This window comes from Triticum dicoccoides, chromosome 3A (assembly GCF_002162155.2).
Source record: "Triticum dicoccoides isolate Atlit2015 ecotype Zavitan chromosome 3A, WEW_v2.0, whole genome shotgun sequence".
Classification (NCBI taxonomy): domain Eukaryota; kingdom Viridiplantae; phylum Streptophyta; class Magnoliopsida; order Poales; family Poaceae; genus Triticum; species Triticum dicoccoides.
In genome coordinates, this window is record NC_041384.1 from 703,218,745 (window position 1) to 703,231,994 (window position 13,250).

Below are 13,250 nucleotides of genomic sequence, written 5' to 3' on the forward strand. Positions count from 1 at the left end.
AGTCGTCACAGATCAGCCAAAAACTGTCATGCGTGCCTATACATGATGGATTTGAAATCTGTCATGTATATCGCGTCATAATTTGACATCGTATCTTCCATGACGGTTCTTGGCCGTCATGGATTTGCCTCAGGCCCAGCCAAGCCCAAACTGGCCATGACGGAACAAACCGTCATGGACCAATGCCACGTAGGATTTTCAATACACCAACTGAAAATGACGTGGCTACCTACATGGACACTATTTTCGTCACAGAAACCGTCATGGATTTATGATTCAATTTAAATTTGACCCCGTCCATTTCTTTTCAGCCCAATTTTGATTCAGCATAATTCTAGCATAATGAGTTCCGCAAATCATAATGCCAATTTTGGACCAGGACAATATTTCCAAAGTGCCATACGTTACATAAATCACTCAATATGTAGCCATCCATAGGTATCTATACAACCTAGCAGTTTATAATATCCTCCAGGAAATGATAATATACAACATATATTGTCAAAATATATCACACGGCAATGATAGGAACCAGTACAATCCAATTTATGTTAACAAGACATATAAACTACTAAGGGTGCCACTCATGTGCTTGTCGTCGATCCTCCTGGTGGCAACTACATGTCATGGCAGATTCTGATGGACAACACCAAGTAGCTCGCGACCCAATCATACCTACCATATTTACAACAACATTAGACATTTGTTGAAGTGAATAGATAGTAGAAGAAGAAACTTAAAATAAATAAATTACACGCTTTCCAAAATCCTTAAATTTTATTGTGCGTATAAATGACAATAACAAGGCATCTATTATACAACAACAATAATAGCAGCAGCAGTTGAGGCCATCCAAATGAGAATAACAAAGTACACTGCTGATAGAACATACATTGCAGAAGTCAAGTTACTATAGCAGCAGCAGTTGAGGCCATATAAATCCACCAAAAATGGCATCACTAACAAACAATATCCATGACACAAAGCCAGTGCTCGTCGAGCTGGCTGATGTAAGCTTCAAATGTTCATGTCTCAACAAGTTTACACATGAACCTAAAAAATTATCAAGGCACCGACAATAATGGACAACACTTGCTTGCCAAGTGAACTCCAAATGGCATGCAAAATAACTAAGAGCCATGGCCGGATCTATAGAAGTGGCAACTGGTTCTGTTAAAGAGATACTGAGATAGTGGTTAGGATGTATAGGATTACTTTGATTCGAGTGCATGAGATGATAAATTTAACCACCAAGATCCATGGGGCACAAAGAAATTAGTTCAAAATCACACCCTGGTGAAAATGCGCAACTCTGAACTAGATCAACTAAATAGGTGTAGTTCAGTAGCAGTTGAGCTGGGGAATGAAAATAGCGGAGAAATCATATGAGTGGCAGTGGAGAACTAACCCTTGGTTGATCGTGGTGCAGCTCCCAACGGCCATCATGGTTGCCCTCTCAAGCTCTATTGTGCGCCATGCAGTGGCACCACTGTTACAGAGCTACCTAGACCTGCATCCCAAAAACAAGAAATCATAAGAAGACAATTAGAGTGTTAAGTGATCGAAATAAAAAGAGGAATAACATGAATAAAAAAGATTTAAGATCACTTGTCACGAGCACTATTCAGGAGGGCGACCTAGTGATGGAGCAACGGAGTTGAAGAAGCAACGCGTTGTGTCACTGTGATGGCAAGTGCTAGCTCGGTGTCTGCCTCAAGGTTGAGAGAAAGTGAGCGAACACTTGGCCTTGGTACTAGTAGCAGGTGCACAACTAAAAGTAGTACTGCTACTCTAAATTGACTCGCTAATAGATGTGCTTAGTAGACAAATTAACAGGTTTAAACCTCTACAATACTACTGTAGGACTGCCACAATGTAACAATGTAATTTTCTTCTTAGGTTCAGATTAAACATATTTCTGGAATACATATTCACCTGGCTGGCTGCAGGAGACAACAAGGACAGAAAAAGAAAAATACCTAGGGAGAAATCACTAAACAGAACATGTCGACATGTTAATACAGTAACCGAAATCATGTCTCCAAGACCTAGGGAAATATTCTAAAGTGAATCAGAAATTGATAAAAGGCCACATACTGCAGTGCGGTGGTTTGTCTCTGCTCTGTACCCTGCTGTTTGTCTCTACTTGGTACCCTACAGTGTACAAGATACAGAAAAATTCAGAGAAAATTTAGTGTTAAACATTCAGAGAGGAAGCACGCACACACAACACACCGGCTGCTGCACCAGAGCCCTAGCTGCCGGCACCTTGTCAGCATGCACAGACAACACACCCTTATAGTTAGAGAGGGCAGTAGCCACGCTAGGTAATCGACACTGACAGTGTTGGACCTTTGTTATGAATCTATATAGGAACAGAGGTGTCTCGACTGTCCAAATACGCATGCATCATTAAGTACTATCTATATAGTAAGCAAGGGGATTAACAGATTGACTAAACTGATGGGCACCAAACAATTTAACATTGCAAGTGAAATAAGCACTATACTATATAGCATTGAAAAAAAACTCATCAATAATATTGTAACTTGGCATATCACTTCCTGCCTCCCTCCCTAAGATACATGATACATCAACGATTGAAAAAAGGCCATCAATTGGACGAGTAGACAACACACTCTGAACCCAAAGACAGTATACAAAGTAGTGGGTGAATCAAGATGAAGCACAAATTTGCTGCTGGAACTGTTGTCAAGACAGAGAGAATGAATCCATAAGGTTATTCACTACAAGTAGAATGGAAACCTACAACTTCTAAAATTTAATCCTGAGACAGACTGGTCATCAACAAGCTGCTCCTTGAATGCTAAGTACACAGAAACTGTTCACGAATTGCAGGACTCTCAAACAATTCCTGCACGCACACATCAGGGGATCAGGCCAAATCACGAGAGGCAGGTCAGGGGACATCAGGGACGGGGTTATAGTGATCTTGGTCGGACGGGGGGCTAACCTTGGTGGAGAAGAGGTGTCGCCGACGGCGGCCCAGGAGTTGGTCGCTCGCCACTGGACGTTGCACAGCGGCATCACCGCACAGCCGGCAAGGTGGGCTCAAGGAAGAGCGGTGTGGACGGAGAGGAGCTACCGAAGACGCGATGTGCGGATGGAGGGGAGCCGCCGGAGATGTGCAGTGTTGGACACGATGCCGCAGCCGAAACCCTAGCCATTGCTAGGGGTCACAAGCGAGTGCCGGGGAGGAATAGATGCATTGCGAGAGGGATGGATGGGTGGGGTATGCGGCGGATCTGGTAGTTGTCGGAGCTGCGAGGTGAGGGGAAGGGAGGGGAGGGCCGGCGGCGAGCTGTGGGAGGAAGGACGCGAAGAGGTGGAGGGTGGCGGCGTGCGGTGGGAGATGAGGGAGGGGGCTGCGGATGGAGAGAGGAGGGGAGGGGAGGAGGATTTAGGGTTAGCATTTTATATGGAAACCGTTAGGCGGGCTTGAGCGGGCTTACGGGGCTGTGCCAGGCCGTCCATGACAGATTTCAAAAATATCATGAGAAATCCGTCATGGATTAACAGGTTTCCTGTAGTGTTGACCGCCCGCTCGGCTGCCCCCGGCATTGATCGCCGGCACCCCACCCACCACTACGCCCTATAAAGAGCGCCTCGCGCCCTCCGTCGGCTCGCACACCACCCGCGCCTCGCCTCTCCTTCTCCCCCTGTCGCTGGCGTCGCCCTCTTGCGCCCTTCCCCCCTCGCGCGTCGTACCTTTCCCTCTCGCCGGCGATGGCACGCCCCAACTTGACGCTTGAGGAGGCGGAGGAGCTCGCCCACTTCGTCATCCCCGCCGCGCCCGACGTGCACCTGCTGGCGAGGTGGCGCCTGAGCGTCGACGGCGTGCCTGTGGCGCCGGTGCCTGAGGTCGGCACCCACCTCTTCGCCCGCGCCATCGGCCTGTACAGGGCTCGCCTGTCGCCGGAGGAGCTCGTCGACCCCCAGTACGCCCCAACAACCCCGACTGGGCGGACCGCCTCGCCGACGATCACCTGCGCCGCCTCCACAACTATGCCGGCCCGCGCCCGCCCACGAAGCACAACCGCGCGCGGCTGCATCAACTCTGGGATGGGTGCACCTTCGAGGAGGTGGTCGCGCCATACCGCGCGCAGGCGGTCGCCGGCGCCGTGCCAGCTCTGCTGGGGTACGACTTTGAGCTGTACCGCCGCAGCGAGGCGCGCTCGACCCGCGCCCGCGTCGACTTCGGCGCCATGCACCCGCCCGCGCCCCGCGGAGGCCCAGGCGGTGACCGCGGCGCTGTCCGCCTCGGCCCCGACGATCGTCGTATGGCGGGCAGGAACGATGCCTGGTCCAGCCGTACCGCAGGCAGGAACGACGCCGGGTCCAGTCGCGCCCCTCCGCCCGAGCCGCAGCAGCAGCCTGAGCCGGCATTGGTGGCGGAGTACAGGTGGCTGGCGGCGGAGGCCGGCAACCCGGACGGCATGCTGGGCTACCTGACGGCGCTCCGGGAGTCGGAGAACATGCCGCAGCCGTCGTCGCTCGTTCAGGAGTACATTCAGGTCGCCCCGGGCGCCGGAGGACCCGAAGGACTTTCCCTGGTATCACGCCGCGCTCGAGGACTCGATGGCTGCGCCGGCCGTGCCCGTGGTGCCCCTCGACGACAGCAGCAGCAGCGACGACAGCGACAACGGCGACGGGCTCTATGACGAGGCAGACTTCGGCGGCGTGGAGGACGAGTAGTTTAGGGTTACTTCCAAAATGTCATTTAGTAATATTTAATTATTTTCGTAATGTTGTTTAGTTAAGTTTTACTTCTAGTACTATGTAAAATAGCTATGAAAACTATAATGAAATTATCGAGTGTTTGAATTGATGGTTTTTAAATGTTGTTGAGCAATCAAGTGTTTGAATCGATACTGTTATTTTTAGTTTTAAAAAGAGTTGTATTGTAAAAAAATAAAAAATCAGAAAAGAATTAAACTTGAATTGGGAAAAACCTATGAAAACTAGAAAAGTAAATATAAAACCAAACAATAAAAAATTGACATAATATTCGCAAAACAAGTTAGAAGATTTTTTTTAAAAAAAATTCTATTGTAAAAAATAAAAAAATCAGAAAAGAATTAAACTTGAATTGAAAAAAACCTATGAAAACTAGAAAAGTAAATATAAAACCAAACAATAAAAAATTGACATAATATTCGCAAAACAAGTTAGAAGATTTTTTTTAAAAAGAACGCTGCCCCGGAGCTGAGCGAGGCTTAGTAAGTCGATCCCGATCAAGCCGATCGGCGAAAGGGAACGCTTTTCGGCCCCGCAAGGCCCACCGGCCCAACCAGGTGGCGTAGAGAAAGTAGGCGGTCTATTTACTTTTCTTCGGATCATGTCGGTGTAGGGTGGGGCGCGCTGTTTAAGCTGGTGCGGGCGAGCTCCGGCAGGCGAGGTGGGACTAAAGGTAGAGCTCGCCTGTCACGGCGCTGCGCGTGGACCGCCTAGGTGGGCCGATTTCTGTGGGCCGCTGTAAGGCGCGCGTGCGAGCGGCCTCTCGCGGCGCTGCGCGTTGACTGGCAAGGTGGACCGATTTCAGTAGGCCTAGTGGGCCGTTGGAAGGCGCGCCTGCGAGCGACCGAGGGCGCAGGGGCGGGGGTTGGTACGATGGATGGTTTCATTTAGTCCCACCTCGCGTGCCGAAGGACGCCTAGACCGGCTTAAATAGGCGGATTCATGCACCCTAGGAGATAAGATAGATAGTGATAATGTGATTTGACCTTGCACTGCCCGGGCAGCTCTGCCTATCCGGGCAGCCGTGGTAGTGCTGCTAGTGCATTGTAAACTCAGATCACATCATTATTATGTATCTTATTTTTGATAGTTTAGCACTTTACGCAAAGTTTGTTTTATTAATACATAAAGTTTTGTAATATTTTTGTCCGGTCAGCGTTTTACTTGTTTCAAATTCATAATGGCAAAAAGCCACGAAACTTGTCATGCATCATATTCATGATGGTACAAGACTATGGAAAAAATTTGGGTTCATTTGAAGGATGTCGAAAAATAACTCGTTTTCGGACAGGGCCTTTGCTCCTACCCGAACGGTCTACGGAGAAGGAGGTCAATTTTTTGACATCTTCAGAATGGCCTAAAATTTTGCATGTGAGTTAGTATTGAAGGAAATATGCCCTAGAGGCAATAATAAATTTATTATTTATTTCCTTATTTCATGATAAATGTTTATTATTCATGCTAGAATTGTATTAACCGGAAACATAATACATGTGTGAATACATAGACAAACAGAGTGTCACTAGTATGCCTCTACTTGACTAGCTTGTTGAATCAAAGATGGTTAAGTTCCTAGCCATAGACATGAGTTGTCATTTGATTAACGGGGTCATATCATTAGACAATGATGTGATTGACTTGACCCATTCCGTTAGCATAGCACTTGATCGTTTAGTTTGTTGCTATTGCTTTCTTCATGACTTATACATGTTCCTATGACTATGAGATTATGCAACTCCCGTTTATCGGAGGAACACTTTGTGTGCTACCAAACGTCACAATGTAACTGGGTGATTATAAAGGTGCTCTACAGGTGTCTCCGAAGGTACTTGTTGGGTTGGCGTATTTCGAGATTAGGATTTGTCACTCCGATTGTCGGAGAGGTATCTCTGGGCCCACTCGGTAATGCACATCACTTAAGCCTTGCAAGCACTGCAACTAATGAGTTAGTTGCAGAATGATGTATTACGGAACAAGTAAAGAGACTTGCCGGTAACGAGATTGAACTAGGTATTGGAATACCAACGATTGAATCTCGGGCAAGTAACATACCTATGACAAAGGGAACAACGTATGTTGTTATGCGGTTTGACCGATAAAGATCTTCGTAGAATATGTAGGAACCAATATGAGCATCCAGGTTTCGCTATTGGTTATTGACCGGAGACGTGTCTCGGTCATGTCTACATAGTTCTCGAACCCGTAGGGTCCGCACGCTTAAAGTTCGATGATGATCGTAATTAGGGTTTTTGTGTTTTGATGTACCGAAGGTTTTTCGGAGTCCCGGATGTGATCACGGACATGACGAGGAGTCTTGAAATGGCCGAGACATAAAGATTGATATATTGGACGCCTATATTTGGATATCGGAATCGTTCCGGGTGAAATCGGGATTTTACCGGAGTACCGGGGGGTTACCGGACCCCCCAGGGGTTAATGGGCCTACATGGGCCCTAAGGGAGAAGAGGAGGGCCGGCCAGGGTAGGCCGCGCGCCCCCTCCGCCCTAGTCCAAATAGGACAAGGAAGGGGGCCCTTTCCTCTTTCCCCCTTCCCCTTTCCTTCTCCAACAAGGAAAGAGGGGGGAGTCCTACTCCGGATGGGAGTAGGACTCCTCCAGGCGCACCCCTAGGGGCCGGCCGCACCTCCCCCTCCCTCCTTTATATACGGGGGCAGGGGGCACCCCATGACACACAAGTTGATCTTCGTGATCGTTCCTTAGCCGTGTGCGGTGTCCCCTTCCACCATATTCTACCTCGGTCATATCGTAGCGGTGCTTAGGCGAAGCCCTGCGTCGGTAGAACATCATCACCATAATCACGCCGTCGTGCTGACGAAACTCTCCCTCAACACTCGGCTGGATCGGAGCTCGAGGGACGTCACCGAGTTGAACGTGTGCAGAACTCGGAGGTGCCGTACATTCGGTACTTGGATCGGTCGGATCGGGAAGACGTACGACTACTTCCTCTACGTTGTGTCAACACTTTCGTTGCCGGTCTATGAGGGTACGTAGACAACACTCTCCCCTCTCGTTGCTATGCATCATCATGATCTTGCGTGTGCGTAGGATTTTTTTTGGAATTACTACGTTCCCCAACAGTGGCATCCGAGCCAGGTTTTATGCGTTGATGTAATATGCACGAGTAGAACACAAGTGAGTTGTGGGCGATATAAGTCATACTGCTTACCAACATGTCACACTTTGGTTCGGCGGTATTGTTGGATGAAGCGGCCCGGACCGAGATTATGCGTACGCTTATGGGAGACTAGTTTTTACCGCCATGCTATGCACACAGGTGGCTAGCGGGTGTCAGTTTCTCTAACTTTAGTTGAACCGAGTGTGGTTACACCCAGTCCTTGAGAAGGTTAAAACAACACCAACTTGACAAACTATCATTGTGGTTTTGATGCGTAGGTAAGAACGGTTCTTGCTAAGCCTGTAGCAGCCACGTAAAACTTGCAACAACAAAGTAGAAGACGTCTAACTTGTTTTTGCAGGGATGTTGTGATGTGATATGGTCAAGACATGATGAGATATAAGTTGTTGTATAAGATGATCATGTTTTGTTGAAGTTATCGGCAACTGGCAGAAGCCTTGTGGTAGTCTCTTTATTGCATAAGATGCAAGCGCCAAATAATTGCTTTACAATTATCGCTATGCGATAGCAATAGTTGCAAGAGCAATAGTTGGCGAGACGACCATGTGACGACACATTGATATAGATCAAGATGATGGAGATCATGGTGTCATGCCGGTGACGATGGAAATCATGACGATGTTTTGGAGATGGAGATCAAAGGCACAAGATGATGATGGCCATATCATGTCACATATTTTGATTGCATGTGATGTTTATCTTTTATGCATCCTATCTTGCTTTATTTGACGGTAGCATTATAAGATGATCTCTCACTAAATTTCAAGATAAAAGTGTTCTCCCTGAGTATGCACTGTTGCCAAAGTTCGTCGTGCTCAGACACCACGTGATGATCGGGTGTGATAAGCTCTACGTCCATCTACAACGGGTGCAAGCCAGTTTTGCACACGCAGAATACTCAGGTTAAACTTGACGAGCCTAGCATATGTAGATATGGCCTCGGAACATTGAGACCGAAAGGTCGAGCGTGAATCATATAGTAGATATGATCAACATAGTGATGTTCACCATTGAAAACTACTCCATTTCACGTGATGATCGGTTATGGTTTAGTTAATTTGGATCATGTGATCACTTAGAAGATTAGAGGGATGTCTTTCTAAGTGGGAGTTCTTAAGTAATATGATTAATTGAACTTAAATTTATCATGAACTTAGTCCTGGTAGTATTAGCATATCTATGTTGTAGATCAATAGCTCGCGTTTAGCTCCCATGTTTTATTTTTGATATGTTCCTAGAGAAAACTAAGTTGAAAGATGTTAGTAGCAATGATGCGGATTGGATCCGTGATCTGAGATTTATCCTCATTGCTGCACAGAAGAATTATGTCCTTAATGCACTGCTAGGTGACAGACCTATTGCAGGAGCAGATGCAGACGTCATGAACGTTTGGCTAGCTCAATATAATGACTACTTGATAGTTTAGTGCACCATGCTTAACAACTTAGAATCGGGACTTCAAAGACGTTTTGAACGTCATGGATCATATGGATGTTCCAGGAGTTGAAGTTAATATTTCAAGCAAATACCCGAGTTGAGAGATATGAAGTCTCCAACAAGTTCTATAGCTAAAAGATGGAGGAGAATAGCTCAAGCAGTGAGCATGTGTTCAGATTGTCTGGGTACTACAATCGCTTGAATCAAGTGGGAGTTAATCTTCCAGATAAAATAGTGATTGACAGAATTCTCTAGGTACCATCACCAAGTTAGTAGAACTTCGTGATGAACTATAGTATGCAAGGGATGATGAAAACGATTCCCGAGCTTTTCATGATGATGAAATCGATGAAGGTAGAAATCAAGAAAGAGCATTAAGTGTTGATGATTAACAAGACCACTAGTTTCAAGAAAAGGGCAAAGGGAAAGAAAGGGAACTTCAAGAAGAACGGCAAGCAAGTTGCTGCTCAAGTGAAGAAGCCCAAGTCTGGTCCTAAGCCTGAGACTAAGTGCTTCTACTGCAAACGGACTTGTCACTGGAAGCGGAACTGCCCCAAGTATTTGGCGGATAAGAAGGATGGCAAAGTGAACAAAGGTATATTTGATATACAGATTATTGATGTGTATTTTACTAGTGTTTGTAGCAACCCCTCGGTATTTGATACTGGTTCAGTTGCTAAGAGTAGTAACTCGAAACAGGAGTTGCAGAATGAACAGAGACTAGTTAAGGGTGAAGTGACGATGTGTGTTGGAAGTGGTTCCAAGATTGATATGATCATCATCGCACACTCCCTATACTTTCAGGATTAGTGTTGAACCTAAATAAGTGTTATTTGGTGTTTGCGTTGAGCATGAATATGATTTGATCATGTTTATTGCAATACGGTTATCCATTTAAGTAAGAGAATAAATTGTTGTTCTGTTTACATGAATAAAACCTTCTATGGTCATACACCCAATGAAAATGGTTTGTTGGATCTCGATCGTGGTGATACACACACTACTAGGGAAAAGGCTAGCAGCAGCGCGGGTTTTAGACCTATCAGTAGCGCGGGGTGGTGCGCTACTGATAAGGCGCTACAGCTAACGAATAGCAGTAGCGTGCCTCCACCCACGCTACGGCTAAATCGACTTAGTAGCAGCGAGTTCCAGGAGGAGCGCTGCTGGTAATTAGTAGTAGCGCTTCTCTCTACCCGCGCTGCTACTATTATTTTGTATTTTATTTCTTTTTTATTTCATGTTGTATTCGTATACCTTTGTTGTATTCGTACACCTTTACACAAATTTTCATACAACAGGAATTTACAAATTGTTTTTACATCATAATGAGTTATTACATCACGGGGTGAAAGAACCGTGTGAACTAGTTTCAAGTGGACGGACATCCACTTGAAACTAATCCGCGGTTCTTTCACCCAATGATATAATAAATATCATCATCATCATTAACAACTTATCATCATCATCATATCATTGGTCACTAGTCGTAATCACAAGTACTCCTGACATCTTCAACTCTAACACATTGTATCACATAATAAACATATTGTACCTCATAGGACCTACTATATTCTCTTAGGACCTACTATATTCTCCAAGGTAAAATAGCAAAAAACAAGATAGCCCCTCCCTCTCCATTATGGAGAATGCAGATTATCCTGTCTCCAATTCTTGCCTTCCGCTTAATGTTGCTTCCAAGAACCTCCTTACGAATGTCCAAACATTTTTTCCACTCTTTGATTAGCATGTGTTCACCGGTTTCAGAAATTCGATATGCACAGGTGAGATCCGTAGGATGACCTGGCTGTAGGTTCAGAACTTCAAGGCGACCATTGTAATACATCAGATGAGGCACACAATCCATCAGGATTTTCTGTTGAAAAACATAGTAATAACTTCGTAGTTAGCAATGATGTACTAGTTTTAGAAGTATGCAAAAGATGCACGGATGTCGTAATAGTAAAATATCTTACCAGGGTATCTCCATAGAAGTTATCGTGGTTCAACACGTGCACTAGTGGCACGTATTCACCATAATTTGGAGGAGTTCATTAATAGGTATTGTAATTCTCAAAAAAAGTATAATAAGCAATCAGATGATTTTTCTCCTTATAAGTTAATTCGGAGCCATCAGTGTAGTGGGTTTTGTCTACCATCTTCTGCACATTCTTTGAAGATTCAAAATAAGCTGTCAATGGAAATAAGCTGTCAACTATTTTGAAATAAACAATATAAATTAGTTAATAACTATGTTTGAGAAACTCACATTGCGGTAGAATCGGAAGCGTATCAACAAGGACCCAAATGTCCATATTGTCTTGCTTGATGTCAGGATGACCAAGATCCATGGTGACAATCATACCCTCATAAAAACCATACATTTTGCAAAGTGCTTCCCAATTTTGACAACCAAAATGGGTTACGCTCTGAGAATTATACAGATTTACTTCAAAATCGATATCATGATGGGTCCTTAGGTGTATTTTCTTTGTTTGAAAATTTTCATGGTCTTCAAAACCCATCCTCTCCAAGACATAGCGTCTTGCATGGCATGGGATAAGCTAGTCGAATGGTAAAAGATGAAAATTAGACGTTCAAATAGTTGAAGTCATGCTTAATTACGAAAAAAACACTTGTCGTTGTTGCGTACCGTTTCAACATCGAAGGTCTCCTCGATCTTAATGCTGAAGCGCCGATCTTCGTCCAGCTCAACGAACCTGTCGCACATACCCCGATCGTCGTGGCACCAGCTGCACTCCCCCGGGAGACTGTCGTCATCCGAGTACGACATTTCCTACGTTCATAATTCAAAGATTAAACTTGTACAATTAAATATATGTACTAAAAAACCTAAATTAGATCATTATTTTTCAAAGAAAATCCAGGCCACTCGATATTTCCCACATATTCTAGCACAAGTCATGCCAGAATTCACGGAAAAATCCGGCATGACCTTTGCTAAAAAAGGACATATCGAGCGCCTGAAATTTGCCGGAACGGAAATTAATCAACACTCCGGCAAAACATAGGTCACTCGGAGGTGTAACCAAAACATGAAATAATTGCTTAAACTAAAAAATAACACCAAATATGGCATGTTCAACTAGTTCTATTAATTCAACTAGTTCTTACTAAATATAAACTTAGTATAAAAGAAAAAACTAGTTCTTTCTAAAAATGAAGTAGTTCAACTAGTTATTAATTTACTTACTATACTAGTTCAACTAAAACTTAACTAGTTCAACTAAAACTAAACTAGTTCTATTAATTCAACTAGTTCTTACTAAATATAAACTTACTATAAATAGGAAGAAACTAGCACATCTACTACTACTAATTACATCTAACTACTACATCTACTACTAATTAACATGTACTACTGCTAATTATACATCTACTACTAATTAACATCTATCCACTACTTCTAAAAATCATTATCTATGAACCCTAAATTAACATCTACTACTGCTAAAATCATCTACTAACTAAGCAAAGAGAGAGGGGGTTGGGGAGGGGTGGGGGGCTTACAGAGGGAGAGATGGTGGCGGGGAGGTGCTCGGCGACGGAGGGGCGGCGAGGGCGGGCTCGGGATCGGGAGGGCGGCGGGCTCGGTCGAGGGCGGCGGCAGTGAGGTCGAGGGCGGTGACAGTGTGGTCGAGAGCGACGGCGGTGAGGTTGAGGGCGGGCGGCGGCGGCGGCGGTGAGGGCGCAGGCGCGCTCGGGCTCGGGCGGCGGCGACAGGGAGTAGGGGAACATGCCGGTGGGGGGAAAGGAGGACTTAGCAAAATTTTGATGCGGGGGTGGTTAACTCGAACCAGCAATAGCGCACATACAGAAAACGCGCTATAGCTAACTTATCTACAGCGCGTTTTGGGAAAAACCGCTACTGCTAATGGAAG

At 45.3% G+C, this 13,250-nt stretch overlaps 1 long non-coding RNA gene across 3 annotated transcripts; it reads right to left on the minus strand.

The window, feature by feature from the left end:
- Window positions 1-386: 386 nt before the first annotated feature.
- LOC119270333 lies at window positions 387-3,399 on the minus strand. 3 transcript variants are annotated; one of them, XR_005134060.1, is made up of 6 exons: window positions 2,975-3,399; window positions 2,771-2,875; window positions 2,098-2,154; window positions 1,638-1,708; window positions 1,409-1,510; window positions 387-675 (listed from the first exon to the last, which is right to left on the minus strand). It is a non-coding gene; the product is annotated as an uncharacterized LOC119270333 (long non-coding RNA). The 3 variants fall into 3 exon arrangements; XR_005134059.1 differs by lacking the exon at window positions 1,638-1,708; XR_005134058.1 differs by lacking the exons at window positions 1,638-1,708; window positions 2,771-2,875.
- Between the last annotated feature and the right edge of the window lie 9,851 nt (window positions 3,400-13,250).